Consider the following 17,291-nt stretch of genomic DNA (forward strand, 5'->3'; position numbering starts at 1 on the left):
TGTGTCTCTTGGGTCTGGATTTCCCAGTCTTTAGTCCAGTTTCACAATCTGCCTCCTGAGCTCTTCCAGGAAAACTTTCTGAACTTTTCTTGATGCTGTTCGGAATTCCACTTTCAGAGTGAATTTTCATTCTGACATTCCCTGATTGGGGCCTCCCCTGTTGCCCTGGGAGGGAGGTCCTCACATTACCCCCAGCTCCAACAGACAATACTGGCCAGGCATGGGGCACCTCTAGCTATGTGACTTGTGGAGAGTGGCCTTTTTTACATCTTGAGTTTTTCATCTACAAATTGTGAGGGAAGTTACCTACTACAAATTGTAGTAGTAGGTAATCTTGTTCTATAGTTCTTTGCCATTAAAAAATATATATATATGGACCCCTTTAACAATCTGCCAAAAACACACCTGGTGCTGTGTTGTATGCGCGCACGCGTGCACACACACACACACACACACACAATTTGGCACAGAATTCCAAGGCACCCAGAGACCCTGCTCAATCAGAGCCCATCCATTTACTAGTTAGCCATTTGTAAAGGATCTATTCTTTATTGAGTTCTGTCTTTGACAGTCTGTGGCATGCCATGATAAAGTTCTTTTTAAAATACCAAATTTATTGAAAAGATAGTCTTGTGTTAGAACTTGTAAAACTCACAAACCTTTCAGTCTGGGCTTTGAAGCAAAAAAGGAAGGTTTAGAATTACAATATAGACTCCCATCAAATAGGTGTTGACAACTCCAGACATTAAGCCTTCTGGGTTATTCCTCACTCCCTGCCTTCTGACTTTTTATCCCATTCTCTCATCATCTGTATTATATACAAACAATGGGATAAATGTTTTTTTCTTGGAAGGAATAAATACTAGAAGGATGTTTCATAGGTGGAATTTTAGCCTTAGAGAGAACATCAGTAATTTATCTTCAGTTTTGGTTTAAATGGAGGGAGTATTTGAGGAGCTCCTGGATCCCACAGAAGAACTTGAAATCCCCTCTCCCTGTTGCCCTCAAACTCTGCATACAGCAGCTGCCTCCAAAAAGTCCCCATTTCCATGACCCTAAATTCTTAAATTCTTCTCACCACCTCTCTTCCCCACCTTCCCAACCTACCTGGACCTATTTTCTGCTAGTATATTTTGTTCCTTATTATACAAATCCCACCTGCCCTCAAGGGACTGATTCATAGACCTGCACTCCTTCCTTTTAGGGGGAATGTCTCAGTCACTTATAATTTCATAAATTCCTTTCATTTCTGTCACAGGTGGAGGGGAGGGAACCCAGGGAGTAAGAGACTAGCCCACAGAGCATCCACTCTAATAGAAGACCATGTGGCACCCACACAAACTCCAGCAGACATTTTCTGAAGTGGAACATGTCTTTCAACAATCTAGCATTTTGTTCACAACATTCTAAGCAGTCCCTGGTATATTTGAATCAAGCTTTTGTTTCACTTACATGTGTTTTCAAAGGGAAATAAGTGAGTAAAATAAAATATTTGATTTACAGCAGTTAAGATGGTTAAATGCAAACGTTTTTGGCTTGCCCCTCTTTCCCCTCCGTATTGTTTTCCCCCTGTTCTCCCTCCTATTCAGTGAGATAGCCTGTTGTTCAAGGATTCTAATGGGATTTTATTTACTGCCTGGTGGAAACAGTTGAAAAAAAATTACGCAGTTGGAACAATTCAAGGATTTTGAAACATTCTCTTGGCAGTTTTTTTTTTTTTTTCTTTTTTGGCAGCTAGGATATGCCTGCTCAAAACATTTTTAATGTTTTACCTTCATGGGCTCTGCATTTGCCAGTGTAAATGTTTCCAAATTCTTCTCTTGATTTCATTCTTAAGACCCTAGGCAATGAATATAACATATGTATATATGTACACACGCGTGTATATACATATATGTGTGTATATATAAAGAGAAATTACTCTTATTTCTTTGATTTAAAAATACAATGATTTCTTACAAAGAGAAATCATAATTGTGAAGCTACAGTTATCAGAAGCCAGCTAATTGAATTCCGCTGAGAACTATTATGGTCATATACAGTAATGATGATGTGATTATCATCATCATCATCGTCTCAGAACTTGCCTTGGCATTACTAAGAAATCTCATGATAGCAATATATTTTAGAAATGTGGACACAACTAGTTCTTTTTATTTTCTTTTTAACATTTCGACGAAGTGGGACTTAGAACTTAGCATCTCCTGGGTCCTACATAAGTAATTTAATGTGAAACTTAAAGATGTAAAAAGAGATTTTAACAGGATAAATGGGTTCTGGCAATACAAGGTAGTGGATTAGTAATGTAAGTTAATGATATGTAACTTTCAGTAAAGCTTTTAGAGTTTTTTGTGTTTGTAGACTATAATTTTTTTATTAATAGTTCTGCAAAACAATTTGGAATAAATTAATTTCGTGTCTCTTCTTCAATGACATAAGAAGGTTAAATGAGCCCGATCATGCCAAGCTGTGAGAGAGTCACAATTTAGGGATTTCCATTTCAGTTTCCTTCTTCCCTTAAGACTTTTGTCTCTGATACTTTCTTTTTTTTAAATTTTAATTGTTTTGTTGTATCTAGGAGACCTAATGTAAGATATTAGAAGAAGCAGTTGTCTCTAGACTTGTTTCTGCCATTGTTGACATTTACTTAATATTTTGATGTTGCATAAGTTATTTAATTTATTTGGCAATCAGTTTCCTCACCTGTAGAATGAGGAGATTGGACTAGGTGATTTCTTAAGTCCTTTTTAGCTGTCTGAACACTGCTTTTCATCGGTGAAGTTACAACTGGCTTCCTTCAAGAAGTACTAGACCATTATCACATGAATTACAGATAAGGTCTGGGGAATTACATAAAGTCATTTACTGTAATTGGCTTATAGTACTCTGTGAGTACCACATAATAATGCTATTTTATTATTCAGTGTGTTAGAGGTTACAGATTCCCCAGTTGCCAGAGATGTGGTGAATCCCCTTGGCCTTAGCAAACAGACTGCTTTCATGAGTTGCACTGCACATGGTTATAAACCCAGTGGCTTTCTGAGCTAATGTGCAAGGTAATGCCATCTTCCAAATGAAAAAAAGTTGCATTTACCCATTCCTCTAATGATAACATATTTCTCCTCACTTTAAAAATAACTCCATTACCAAATGTAAATATGCGTAATGAGGTGGAATTATTTCCAAATTTGTATGCTATATGGTTTTTCTAGTGTCAGTAAACTGTTGCTGTGAAACCAAAAGCTAAGAACTTTACTGCCCCTTTTGTAGTCTAATTACTTTAAAATTAACAAAGAATGGTTTTATTCTGTGCTTTTTTTAAAGCAAGAAAATATATATCAGTGTATAACAATAGTGATCTTGAATAAAGGAAATGTGTTTTTAGGATATAGATGGGGCAAATTTTTCTTATCAGACTAATGGCACTACAGATAAAAATTATAAACTCTGAACAAAATATAAAGTGAACTATTTGAAGGCATTTGAGAGCAATAAAAAGCAGACTGAAATTGGAGAGGAGTTAACTAAAGAAATAAGGGACCCCCAAACATCTATATAAACTCTACCCAAATTTCTTGGCTGATCCTGAGGAGACTCCAAAGTTCCTAGTGAAAAGCAACAGCTCGAAAGCTGAAAGAACTGAGCAGTTTCAGCTGCTGCACACTGTAGAGGAGAGATAATTTGGAGTTTGAATCTAGCCAAGTAACTGCCTGGGCAACAAAGTAATCAACATTATTTAGAGTAGATAGAGAGTCTCCACAACATAATATTCATGATATTCTGTACCTAATAATCATGAGAAGAAAAGGAAATTTGACTCATAGTCAAGAGATAAAACAGTCAGTAGAAAACAACCCTAAGATGACTGAAAATGTTGGAATTAGTGCACAAGACTTTAAAAGCATATATATAAATATGCCCAAGGACTTAAAATATGATCTTACTGAAACAAAAGATGGGAGAATTTTTAATAGAAAAACAGAAAACATCAAAAAACACGTGGAAGTTTGAAAGGGTAAGTGGCCTTGAAGGTAGATCAATATTAATTATTTAGGAAAGAAAGAGAAACATTATTAAAGAAAAATGAATAAAATCTCAGTGCTGTTGGAGTAATGTCATGTAATTTAACATTTATGTAATTGTAGTCTCAGAAGGCAAGAAGAGAGTAAATGTAACATGAAAAATGTTTAAAGAGATAGTATTAGACAGTCTTGCAGATTAGGTGAAAAATATAAATTTAGAGATCAAAGAAGCTCAGTAAACCCCAGGCAAGATTAATGAAAAGGAAACCACACCTGGGCACTGCATAATAAAACAACTGAAAACCAAAGATAAAGGAAAATCTTGAGAGCAGCCAGAGTCATAAGACATATTACACAGACTGGAACAATAGTACAAATGATCACTTCTCATCAGGTACAAAGCAGGTCATAAAATGGTGGAATGACATTTTTAAAGTGCTAAGAAATAAACTATCTATACTCAGAATTCTGTATCCAAAGAAAAATCCTCCAAAAATGAAGGTGAAATAAGATATTTTCATAAAAATGAAAATGGAGATAATTTGTTGTAGCACATCTCTACAGCAAGACTTTCTGAAGGAATTTCTTTAGGCTTAAGGAGAAGGACACCAGATGGGAACTCAATATAATAGAGGAGTGTGGGGTTTATTACAAACATAGATGTAATATATGCAGAAATCTAAGAGTTTTGCAACAAATACTGTTGAGATCTCAAGAATTGTGAGTTCTGTCAACCGATTATCCTGACAAGAATGACAACAGGATCATTGGTGGCAATTTTATGGTGCTTTGTAGTTTTCAGAGTTTTTAAAGCGTATGTTAGTTCATTCTTAGAGTCATTCTCACAGGATTATTTGGGAGAAGAATTTAGCAGATGATGTGAAAATCCAATTGTAAGAGAATGGAAAGAAATTGGTGGTGATGGCTGTAGGTAGATGACATATGAGAGTGATAGAAAGTAGCTGAGCACAGTGGTGCATGATTTTAGTTCTAGCTACTCAGAAGGCTGAGGCAGGAGGATCACTTGAGGCCAGGAGTTCGAGGCCAGCCTAGGCAATGTAGTGAGACCCTCATCTCTTCAAAGCAAAGCTAAACTAAACAAAAGAGAAAGTGATAGCAGGTGGCGGTGGTGGTGGTGGTGGCTTTCTGTCTGAGAAGTCCTGCTCTGATAACTTGGTGACTCTGATAGGGTAGGAGTGGGGATGGAAGGGAGAGGAAGATACTGATAAACCCAATCCTAGTTGAAACAGTGGCTCTAGTCATTGTTTCTATAGAATCATATATGCCTACAGATTCTATAGAAGCATATTTGCCTCTAGATTCTGTAATCAAAACTTTCTTGAAGGAGTACTGATGTTAAAAATTACTCTGCTTAAATGTATCCACCATGGTCTCTAAACTTTTAAATTGCATATGCTTATCAGCAAAAATGTTTCAATATTACCTTATATATGCGTCTTTTAAGGCAATATATTATTAATACTATAAAGCATCCTAAAAATAGTTCAAAAAACATAACTACAGATAAAATAAAAGTTGATATGTAAAGTTCTAGTATTTTTCTTTTGTATCCCAGCATTGTAATTTGTACTCTTTGGGTATGGCGCCTAGTTTGAAGACCACTGCAGTGACAATCAAGTGGGATCATTGGAAGTATTTTGTTTCTGATCATCTGTTTATGCATTTACCTATGAAATACACATATCAATTTACACCATTGGAATACCATGTTTTTAAAAAACATCATAGACATTGTTAAAATTCAATTTTATTTTGTTTTTTTAGCTTTTCCCACTTTATAATGGTACCACTCTCCTTCACAAATAGCTAGTATTAATAATGTGGTGGATAACCTGTGTTTTTCTTCCGTCCATATAATTATCTTTAACTTTTTAATTGCTTAATAAACAAAAAGGATATAGTATATTAATGTTTCTACACCTTGATTTTCTCACTTAAAATACAGCATAGAAGTTCTTCCCTAACATTGACAGGATTGATTTTTAATGGTTATATAGCACTCCATTTTGTAAATGTGCTGATTTATTGAACGAATCTTCTGTTAATGAACATTTAGTTTCTGTTAATTTTTCTTTTTGCTGTTATAAACAGTCATTCAATAACCATGTTAAATATGTATCCTTACATACTAGACTATTATTTCTTAAATAATGTGATTAGTAGGTCAATGAGTACATCAGTTTTTAATGTAACTTTTTATAGATTGGTTTCCAAATTCCTGTTTCTATTAGGGATTCCAGGGTATACTTCTCCCCCCACTTTATATCCCTATCAGCAATAGTTCTTTTAAGAAAAATAGTTTGCTAATTAATTAGCAAGGTGAGTGCAAATGTAATCTCATTATGTTTGCCTTTTCCTCAGTATTGGTGCGGTGGGCATTGTTTCATATATCATGGTCATTTAGATTTATTTAGTAAATTGCTTATTCATGTCCTTTGTCCATTTTCCTATTGGGTTTTGTTTTATTTGCATTGAGTCACCAATTTGTCTTGTTATCACTTTGTGGGAAACTTCTGTATCTTATGCCCTAATTTTTCGTGTGCATTGCAGATACTTTTCTAATGTATTATTTAACTATTAACTTTATGGTGTCTTTTTATATACACATGACTTTTTTTCTGAAACAGAGTCTCACTCTGTTGCCCAGGCTGAGTGCAGTGGTGCAACGTCGGCTCACTGCAACTTCTGCCTCTTGAGTTCTAGTGATTCCCCTGCCTCAGCATCCCGAGCAGCTTGGACTACAGGCATGTGCCACAATGCCCAGCTAATTTTGTATTTTTTTTTTTTTTTTTTTTCAGTAGAGATGGGGTTTCACCATGTTGGTGAGGCTGGTCTTGAACTTCTGACCTCAGGTGATCCACCCACCTTGGCCTCCCAAAGTGCTCAGATAACAGGTGTGAGCCACTGTGCCTGGCCGACAAATGAACTTTATTTTATAAAGCCAATACATTTTTTCCGAAAGTCAGACTTGAATTATTTGCTTAGAAATTCCAATGCAAAGTAGTGCAACTAGCCTCAGGGCAAGGCTCTCCTAGTACATATGGAAACCGTAGAGGCACTACCTTCACCATGTTCTCTGAACAGACCTACCAAGTTGGGGCTTAAATTGGGTGCATACCCAGCTGAAGTTTGACTATGAGTCCTATTGTCCTAGTATAAGAAGATTTACTTGTTCAGATTTTGCAACTTCTCATATAATTTTGTACTCGTGCTCCAGACATATTGAAATAAGCCATATTTTTTTTTTTTCTCCAGATATATTGGCTTTAGGGGGAAAAAACCCCTCCAACATTTTCAGCAGTGTTAGAGGATCTTGCAGGTCCTGTAGGGCAGTAGATATTTTGTTTCAGCTGGATCAAGCCCTAAAAGGGGATTGGAACAGATGTTTGAATTTGGTTAAATGCTTTCAATATTTATTACTTAGGTGACCTAGTTTAGCAGCAATTGTAATAGAAAAAAAACAAGGCCATTTGAGAAAAACAGAGTTTATTGCATTCACCTTAAAAATTGAAAGAATTTTCCCTTTTTATTTAATGTTATTTAGCTTGAATGTGAGAAAATAAAACCCTGAGAGATTCTCTTCCTAATTTGAACAGATATCTACATGTATATTACATTAAAAAATTTTTCCCATATGAAATATTTTTTCTGGTGTGACTGGAGAACAGTTTTGGAGCTACAGTTCTTGATGTGCTGGTTGAACTCTGAAAGCTGGAGGACTATGGAGCTATCTCATAGAATCCTATACTTCATAAGTGAAGAGACTGAGACTTAGAGGAATTTGGTAACATTTGAGTTGGGGCTGTCAGAGATTCAGTGGCATGGACTGATGGATGATTTGAGTTTCCCAGATCCCGTGTGGTACGGTTTATTCATCCCCTGTGTTGAGCACCGTGTGCCACGTGGATGCCCTATCCTGGAGAAGTGGGTGCTTGGGTCCTCCTACCCATTGGATTTATCCTTGACTCTGTGGGTGCCTCTCATAGTGCTTTAGTATCAGGAAGGTGCTGGCTAGTAAGAGGGAAAATTGTGAAAGAAGAACTTCTCTGACATCTTCCCACTACCTTTTCAATTCTTCTAGGCTTAAAGAGGGAATATATAAAATTAGCATCCGAAACCAAAATCCATGACTGTCTCTTCTTGCTTCCATTAGGGTGCGAGGTGGAGAGTTGAATAAAACATGTAAATCAACCTCTACAGCAATGCAGTGGGAGAAGAATCTGGGGAGTGAGCGAAGTTAGGCAGGAAAGTCCTCCCAGGAAAGTGGATAAAGGTTATGTCTGACATCTGGCAAACTGGATGTTAATTCCTTACAATGCGGTAAGAGGAGCATCACTGGAGAGCATAACATATTAACGGCTACAGAGGCTGACATCTCATGCTGTGGTTCATGGGAACAGCTAAGTGAAGAGTGCGAGAGTGCAGGAGGAGTAAAAATGAAGTTGATAACATTTGGGATAGAAGTATATACCTAGCTGCTACTCCAGAATTGGCATCTCAAAATGGTTGCCTAAAAGGGAATAAAGACATATTTGAAATTGGCTGAGATGAACAAGGCTTGACACTGTGTTATCCAGAAATATGAAGGATGGGGCAGGAGGGGCAAGAAACCCAGGTTCTTTTTCCCTCATTCACTGTGGTACCTGACTTTTTTTTTTTTTTTTTTTAAAGGAATCTAGGGTATAATTGCCTTTTTTATATAGTTTTTTTTTAAAGTTTTTGTAAAGTATATGTAACATAAAACTTGCCATCTTACCCATTTTCACTGTGCAGTTCCTGGGGGTACATGCACCATGCTGTGCAACCATCACTACTTTCTGTTTCCAGAACTTTTCATCCCCCCAAAAGAGAAACTCTACCTATTAAACAGTAGTTCTCTCTCTCTCTCCCGCTAACCCCTGGTGATAACCTCTGCTCTATTTTCTGTCTATAAATTTGCCTATTTTAGGGACCTCATAGAAGTGGAATCATACAGCATTTGTCCTTTATATCTGTCTTATTTCACTTCGCATGATGTTTTCAAGGTTCATCTGTGTTGTAGCATATGTTAGAGTTTCAGTTCTTTTTAGGATTAGATAATATTCCATTGCATGGACAAACCACATTTTGTTTGTTCCTCTGTTCCAGGACATTTGGGTTGTAGATTCTGCCTTTTGGCTGTTATAAATAACGCAGCAGTGAACAGTGGAACATAAGTATGTTTGAGACCCTGCTTTCAGTACTTAGGAGAAGAATTGCCAGATTATATGGTAATTCTGTGCTTAATAGCTTTTCGAAGAGCTGCAAAACTGATTTTTCACAGTGGTTGTAGTGCTAGGTTCCTTGACTCTTACAAACTCATTAACTATTAAGAGTGTGAACAGCTGACCCTAGGACTGCTGAATGGGACTTTGCATATTCTGGGCTCATTGTTTACAAATAACTTAAAAATAATTTTTTAAGTGAAGCTTATATTTAATGAAACTTTAAAAAGTAAGCTTTGCTTTTTTAATTGTACACTTAGGCAGACTTTCACTAGAAATCTAATATTATCAGAGGGATGAAATTGTTTCTGTTTGGTCCTTATTGGAAGAGGAGTGAAATAATCGAATATCAGATATTGTGCTAGGTATTTTCACCCATCATAAAAAAAATCACCCTTCCTCATTGTTTTTGCATTAACTTTGTGAGGCAATGTCATTACTCTTATATCACTATGAGGAAGTTGAGGTAATTCTTCCCTTCCTTCCCGTGATAAGTGGTAGAGCTCAGATTTGGTTCTTAGAATTCAGTTAAAAAATCTCATGATTAGCATTTTCCCAATAGGCTAGGAACCTTAATGATTAAACTGTTTATATTTTGAATTTTTTTTTGGATTGTATCAGTTAGGTTTTCTCTGGCCCTTTTTAGTTTAGATAAACAGGAGATGGCTGCAATTTCTTTTTAATTTGGTTTTAGGTAAGCTGTCCTGAGTAACCAAATGTAGCAGCTCATTTTTTGAGGAACTCAGGACTTTAGTTATTAACAGTATTTCTTTCAATGGTTGCTTGTTAAATAACTTACTCAGTTCAAGGTTTTGATGATTTTGCTGTAGTGTGCTGTTCAGAATTTTTGAATACAGTTACCTCATCTTTTGCAGATAGGATATCTGCTTTTTTAGCGTGTAGCTTTCATAATTAAACATAGAAGAGAAGAGGATATATCTTACATCCAGGCAACTTGAGTATGGGGCCACCTCTCTGGCCTAATGGGGCATCCAGAGGACACATTAAGAGGTTGTGCAGTTTTGATCTCCTCCTTCTCAAGGGTTGAAATTTCTGTGTGCCTGGCCCCATCATCTTTATAAACCTGTCTGCCATTGGCTCTTCACTCATATCTGTTATAACAGTTTGGTGATATAGCCCACGTTAAGAGGACTATTTTTTTATTTTATTTTATTTTTTTTTTTGAGACGGAGTCTCGCTCTGCCGCCCAGGCTAGAGTGCTGTGGCCGGATCTCAACTTACTGCAAGCTCCGCCTCCCAGGTTTACGCCATTCTCCTGCCTCAGCCTCCCGAGTAGCTGGGACTACAGGCGCCCGCCACCTCGCCTGGCTAGTTTTTTGTATTTTTTAGTAGACACGGGGTTTCACGGTGTTAGCCAGGATGGTCTTGACCTCCTGACCTCGTGATCCGCCCGTCTCGGCCTCCTAAAGTGCTGGGATTACATGGTTGAGCCACCGCCCCCCGCCAAGAGGACTATTTTTTAACCATGGAACTATTGACATCTTGGGCCAGATACTTTTTTTTGTTGGGGTGCAGGGCTGTCCTGTGCATTATAGGATATTTAGTGACATCCCTGGCTTTTCCCCACTAGATGCCAATCTGCCATCTCCAAGTCTTGACACTTAAAAATGTCCCTAGACATTGCCAGGTGTCCCTGAGAAGCAAATACAGCCCCTGGTTAAAAACCACTGGTAAGGGAAGATTTGGAATTACTTCATGTGTTGATCATGTTTATTAATGACCATTACTAAAATTCCCTTATTTTCTGTATTTTTTTCCCTCAAATGTCTACTTTCTTTCATTTTAATTTCTCAATCCCTTTTGTCTCTTTCATCTCATTTAGTCTAAGATAATTTTTATTGGTCTTTCTTTTATATTTTCATTTCTCCCATTTTCATGACTTTGTGTTTGCTTGTTTCATTTTACTTTTACTGTGTTTTTCTGGCATACTCTGGTTTTCCCATATTCTGTACTAGCAATCTGTATATGTTGTTTGTATGCACTGTCTGTATATACTGTCTGTATGCACAGTCTGTATGCCGTAGGCACTGTCTGTAAGCTGTATGCACTGTCTGTATGCAGTCTGTATGCTGTATGCACTGTCTGTATGCACAATCTATAATGCTCTGTCTGCATGTACTGTCTGTATGCTGTATGCACTGTGTATGCACAGTCTGTATGCTGTATTCACTGTCTCTATGCATAGTCTGTATGCTGTATGCACTGTCTGTATGCACAGTCTCTATATTTTATACAGTCTGTGTGCATAGTCTGTATGCTGTATGCACTGTCTGTATGCACAGTCTCTGTGTTGTATATATAGTCTGTATGCCGTATGCATTGTCTGTGTGCATAGTTTGTATGCTGTATGCACTGTCTATATGCATAGTCTGTATGCTGTTTGCATTGTCTGTATGTGCTTCCCTTTAGTCTCTTCATCAGCAGCCTGTTACCTCCTAATTCTGTTTTGGTCTAATAGGTAATTCCATATGGATGGGGTCATGGACCATAAATCTTCCTCTCCCTTTATATGTGTGTGTGTGTGTGTGTGTATGTGTGTGATGCTGCCATGTAGCATCTTCCTGATGGTTTGCTTGTTCTTGCTATTCCCTATGTGCATATTGCCCTTGAGTACTCTCCAGGGGGAAGAGGTTTTCTGCATCAAATCATAGCTGACACTTTAATTTACTTGAATGCCTATCCTGCTTTTGGAGTAGCATTCACCCATCCTTCTCAATAACTTGCAGGCAGGCGGGGTACAATTAATCACTTGAATTTTGTGGAGAAAAACTGAACCTGGCAGCCTGAAGTTGACCACTGCACCTTCGTCCTGCATCCCTGTTTCCTCTTCTGCTTTTTCTTACTCCTGATTATAAAACTAAGGACCCTCAACACAGGGGAATGGGTTAGATTGTATTGGACTGGACTTCTGTGGGAAACTTTTTGTGGTCTATTGGGGGTTCCTTTCTGTGAGGTCCAAAGCCCTTTTCTTAACTGGAAAGGGCCTTGTGTTCTGCCAGATCCTCCCACCCTCTCCGCAGGTCAAATAATGGATTCAGTAGAAATATGGAAAAGTTTAGTCCGTCTGTGTGCCAAAACTTGCCACTAGGAAGGCAGCAGTGTAAACAGTGTGTGACTAATTCTTTCTTTTAAGGAAAGCAGTTTTATGCGATTGTCTCCCTTTACTTACAAAGATACAGAGGTTTCTGCAGATTCAAGTCTTCAGATGGCAAGCCAGACCCCAGCCTCTGGCCTGTTTCTCTTGTTCTTTCTTTTGTGTGTGTCACTAGTATCTCCCCATCACATAATATGCAGTCATATTTTGGCTCCTACCATTCCTAACACCACACTGTTGATTTCTCTGGCCCTTGTTAGTTTAGATTAGTGACCTTCAACCAAACCCAGCGGCCTTTCCTAATTTCTTATTCCTTTGGTTTTCTGCAGCAATTTGCAGGTGATCCTCTCCCGCTTCCTCCTAGAAACTTTCTTCCACTTACCATTTTTTAACGGACTTGATTCTTGTTTTTCTCCTCTTCTGACTTTTTTGTCCTTCTATATTCTCTTTATGTCCCTACCATTAAGCGTGAGTGTCCTCCAGGACCGTGTGGCTCCCTGTTGTTTTTCCTGCAACATTTTTGCATTTGAAGATGTTGGCCTCTCCTAGAATGTCACTATCCTAAACTCAGAGGCTTTTCCTAACCTCTCCTTAGAGATCCACCCCACCTTTCTGTTTCTAAACTAGCATAATCATTCTTGCCCTCTCATAGAGTGGCCCTTTCTTCTGACAGACATGACTCGGCACACCTCATCGCACTTACTTTTCCCCTCGGCTTTGAACCAAAGATATCCTTCCAGTGGGCTTGAAACCTGCAGGTTGCTGGACTCCTTCCCTGGCTGTCCCCACCCCTTTGCTCATTTGATCCTCAAGTCCTATTAGTTCTTATAGTTATCTCCATATGGCCCCTTCTCCATTTATTCCCTTTAGATGTTGTCTAAAATGTCTTGCTCTAGTAAATGAAGACTTAGCTTATTTACTTCACCCCCTGTCCCCCAGCCTTCCTCACAAAGTCATTATAGGCACACTGGGAAATACTGAGGGTTCACATCCAGACCATCGCAAGAAAGTGAGTATCCCAATAAAGCAAGTCACATGAATATTTTGGTTTGCAAGTACATGTAAAAGTTATATTTACACTATACCTTAGTCTATTAAGTATATAATAGCATTATGTCTAAAAAAAAGTACATTAATTGTTTAAAATTGAAATTAATTTTTAAATTAAAAATTAAAAATACCCTATTGCTCGAAAATGCTCGTGATCCTCTGAGCCTTCGAATCATATGTGATCTTTTTGCTGGTAGAAAGTCTTTTTTTTTTTTTTTTTTTTTTTTTTTGAGACAGAGTCTTACTCTGTTGCCCAGGCTGGAGTGCAGTGGCACGATCTGAGCATAATTCTCAAGAGCCCTAGGGTTTTGGGAATGGTAAATGAGCACTGGCTTCAACTTAAAGTCATCAGCCACCAACTAAAGTCAGCCTGTCCTTTGAAGGTTTGAAGTCAGGCATTGACTTCTCCTCCCTTGCTTGAGTTGGGGAAAACAATTGTCTTCATATATAGGCTTTCAATTGAGATAACACTGTTCAGCCCTACGTCTCATTTTCACCCTTTACTTGGCTTAAGTATTCCTAACCTTTCTGTGGTCCCCTGCGATGACTGCTTCCTCTGTGTCTGTACTCTTTCACAGTGACTCCTGACCAGTGCCCTTGAACTACCGGCTTGTAACCTATTAGGGAACTCATGAAGTCATGAAATACGTGTAGTGACTCAAGATTATATGAAAAGAATAGCTTAGAAGAGAACATATCAGGGTGCCCTGCACATCGTAAGGGTAAACACTGTTTTGTAAAATATGTTTTAGTTATGCCAAAACACAGACATATATGTAGATATGGATTGGATCTCCTTGTAAAATGTACTTTTTACCGTGGGTTGAGGTGAAGGAAGTTAGAAAAATATTTTTTAAGGCCGTGGCTTGCTCCACCCTGTTACAACAGTCAGTGTTTCTTGGTGCACGTTGAATCTCTTACAGATTTGTTGAAATGTCTCTTGTGTGTTTATTAATGGATGATATGAAACATATTTATTAACCTGTGTAGAACAGGTCTGGATCAATCAGAAGGGATGCTGGAGCAGAGACCCTGAGTTCTCCAGCTCTGTCAAAGGTTAACTCTTTATTTATAGGATTGAGGAGATGTCTTAGGGGGCCCAGTGGATGGGACAGGGGGATCCATCAGTGGGAGGGGCACTTGGGGCATTGGGATAGTAGCACTTCATCAGTACAGAGTATTTAAATATTTTAAACCACTAATGTGGCTGTACTATTGCATAATAGCTAGATATCAACCCTGGATTTATATCTTTTTAATTTCTTACCTGAAACTTTAAGGATATCTTTGGAGGAAGGGGAAATATATGGGTGCCCCTGCCAACCAGTTTGAACCAGAATCTCTGCAATTTGTAATCTGATTTTCTCTTTTAAAGTTTAGTCCTCCATTTTAAAAAATTACGGTTACATTGCTGTAACTAATTTGATGTTGACTGGTGATAGTAAAGGTTTTCTTTTTCTGGAGAAGAGGGAAGGGAGGAGGAAATCCCAATTTAAATGGAGAGAGACTTTTTCCTGAAATACTCAGAGTAACAGAGAAGGAAAGGAAGAAGTAAAGAGGATATATATTTGTAAGACTGCAAGGTGCTCTGAAGTGGAAATAACTGTGAATAATGAAATTAGAGGAAAAAGTGGACACCAACCATGAAGGAGAAGGTGAAGAAGAGAGCGTAGGGTGATTTCACATAATGCTTGTAGGATGAGTAATGGGACAGTTTCCTCTACTTGCCTCAGCAGGGGTCCTGTCCATGGCCTTGCTTCTGTCTTTGTGGGGCTGTGGGGCAGGGGGGCATTAGCCTGTGGGGTACCTGTGCATGCACCCCTGTCATGGGGGGAAGCAGGAGAAGGTAAGGGAGTGGGGGCGGCTGTGTGTAGCTCCATATTTGCAATGTGTTTGTAACTTGAGGAATATGTAGACAGTAGTGGCACTTAGCTACTGATTTCCTTAAGTTAGTGATGGCTGAGGGCTGTTACTTAAGTTCTAGACCTAGTACAGCTTGGTTTTACCTTGTTTGTTTATTACCTTTCTGTTACATTCAGGGAAAAAGGGCCCGTCCACATGTATGCTTTCAGCTCATTTCTTGTCTTCTGCTTTCTTGATTCAGAGGGGAGACAAGAGACAACCTCAAGTAGAAGGCGGACCCCATACTTTTACCTTTCTGGCTGTGGTTGGGGCACGAATTAGGTGCAGTAGCCCAAGGTCTCCTGGAAAGCTGGGTTTTCCTTTCCTGAATAGGAGCTAGCCTGTACATCTCTCAGTGGGTCAGAGTAGCATGGTGACAGGGTGGCAGCGTGGCCAGAGGGCAAGTTGCTTCCGAGATGGAGAGGATTCCTGTTTCCAAGAGGCTGATAGAAGAGACTTGTGATTCTTATCGGTCACTACCAGATGTGTCCAGCTGTTTCACTTGCTGCTCTATCCCAACCAAACACACTTAATGTTCAAAACAACACTTACATCATCAAAACAAAAGTGTTCGCAATGTTAAGCCTCAGGCTTTTAGTAATTTAGTCATTAGTCTGGTGACAAAGGGAGTGCCCTTGCGTGGTACTGCATCTGGGAAAATCCAGGCCCAAAATAGATTTTCCAGGCTTTTCTGAAACTACAGGATTTTAAGGGGTAGATCCAGATTAATGACTAAGAGGGAAGCACCCCAATTCTACCCTCTTCTATTCCTTTATCTCTCATGGATGCCTTGTCCCACGGAATAGCTCATTCACCAGCTCCAGTGAGAACGAATCCAATAGAGTGAGACTATTAAAGTTTCTTTTGCTGCTTTTGATATGAGACATTGTATGGTGGTGTTTTGGGTGGCTTGACTATTTGCCTTTTGCGCTAACTGCCATGGCGTCATTTCTTCCCCTTGTGCAGATAGTCAGTCCCTCCTTAGGGTCAGTGTTTTGGGTCAGATTGCATTAGAGAGCATGTTCCTTTCTAAAGGCTCAGCTTGCTGCAAAAATGTACTGTCCTAACCATTTCAGTAGCAATTTTGCATATTCTGGAATTAGTTGGTATATCTTCTTTATATTTTTCATTCCTCTTCCTCAGGAAATAACTGAATCTGGGCAGAGGCTTATTTTAAAATATGAATTAGATGTGGTAGAAGAGAACTGTCACAGAAAACAAGGGTTGGACCAGGAGGATGAGCACATGGTAATCATGTTCAGAAGTTCCCAGAAGTCTTGACTCGTGCTATTAAAAAGATAATGAGAGTATAATTATAACACATTTAAATCAAGTAGTATGATTTATATCATTATGAGACACAGCATAAAAAATGTTTTCCCTAAAGCGGCGTCATAATTTATATTTCAAAAGGGAATTAAAATTATTATTCTTTCAGTTTGCATTTGTTCAGATCTTTACAATCACTGTTTTTTTCAGCTCGGGGTCGCAGAGATTCTACAGTACAGATTAGGTAACTGAGGCTTAAAGAGATTAACCAGCTAACCTTTAGTGGTAGGCAGAGTTAGAAGGTCCCACTGGATAATACAGGCTTTAATTGTTTATGATTGATTTTGCTTAACTAATCAAGGTGGGGATTTCTTGCATAATTCCCTTCCTGTACTTTCTTCCCTATTTTCCCCCTTCCCATTTCCAGTGCTGCACTCTTATTAAATATATACCTGTCTGTGTAAACATCTTTGTCTTTTTTCCGTTTTTAGAGATGGGGTCTCACTCTTGTCGTCCAGGCTGGAGTGCAGTGGTGCAGTCACAGTTCACTCCAGCCTCAAAGTCCTGGGCTTAAGTGATCGTCCCATCTCAGCCTCCTGAGTAGCTAGGACTACAGTCACGCACCATCTTTTTCTTAACTATAAATGCCATGTTTTTGTGTGAAAGCTT

The 17,291-nt window shown here is 38.6% G+C and overlaps 1 protein-coding gene across 1 annotated transcript in view; it reads left to right on the plus strand.

Moving 5' to 3' along the window:
* LTBP1 (latent transforming growth factor beta binding protein 1) overlaps positions 1-17,291 on the plus strand; it is a 455,184-nt gene that overhangs the window by 151,848 nt on the left and 286,045 nt on the right. The gene's annotated exons all lie outside the window — the stretch shown is intronic.

The sequence above is a fragment of the Piliocolobus tephrosceles genome, chromosome 15 (assembly GCF_002776525.5).
Source record: "Piliocolobus tephrosceles isolate RC106 chromosome 15, ASM277652v3, whole genome shotgun sequence".
In the NCBI taxonomy this organism is placed as follows: Eukaryota; Metazoa; Chordata; class Mammalia; order Primates; family Cercopithecidae; genus Piliocolobus; species Piliocolobus tephrosceles.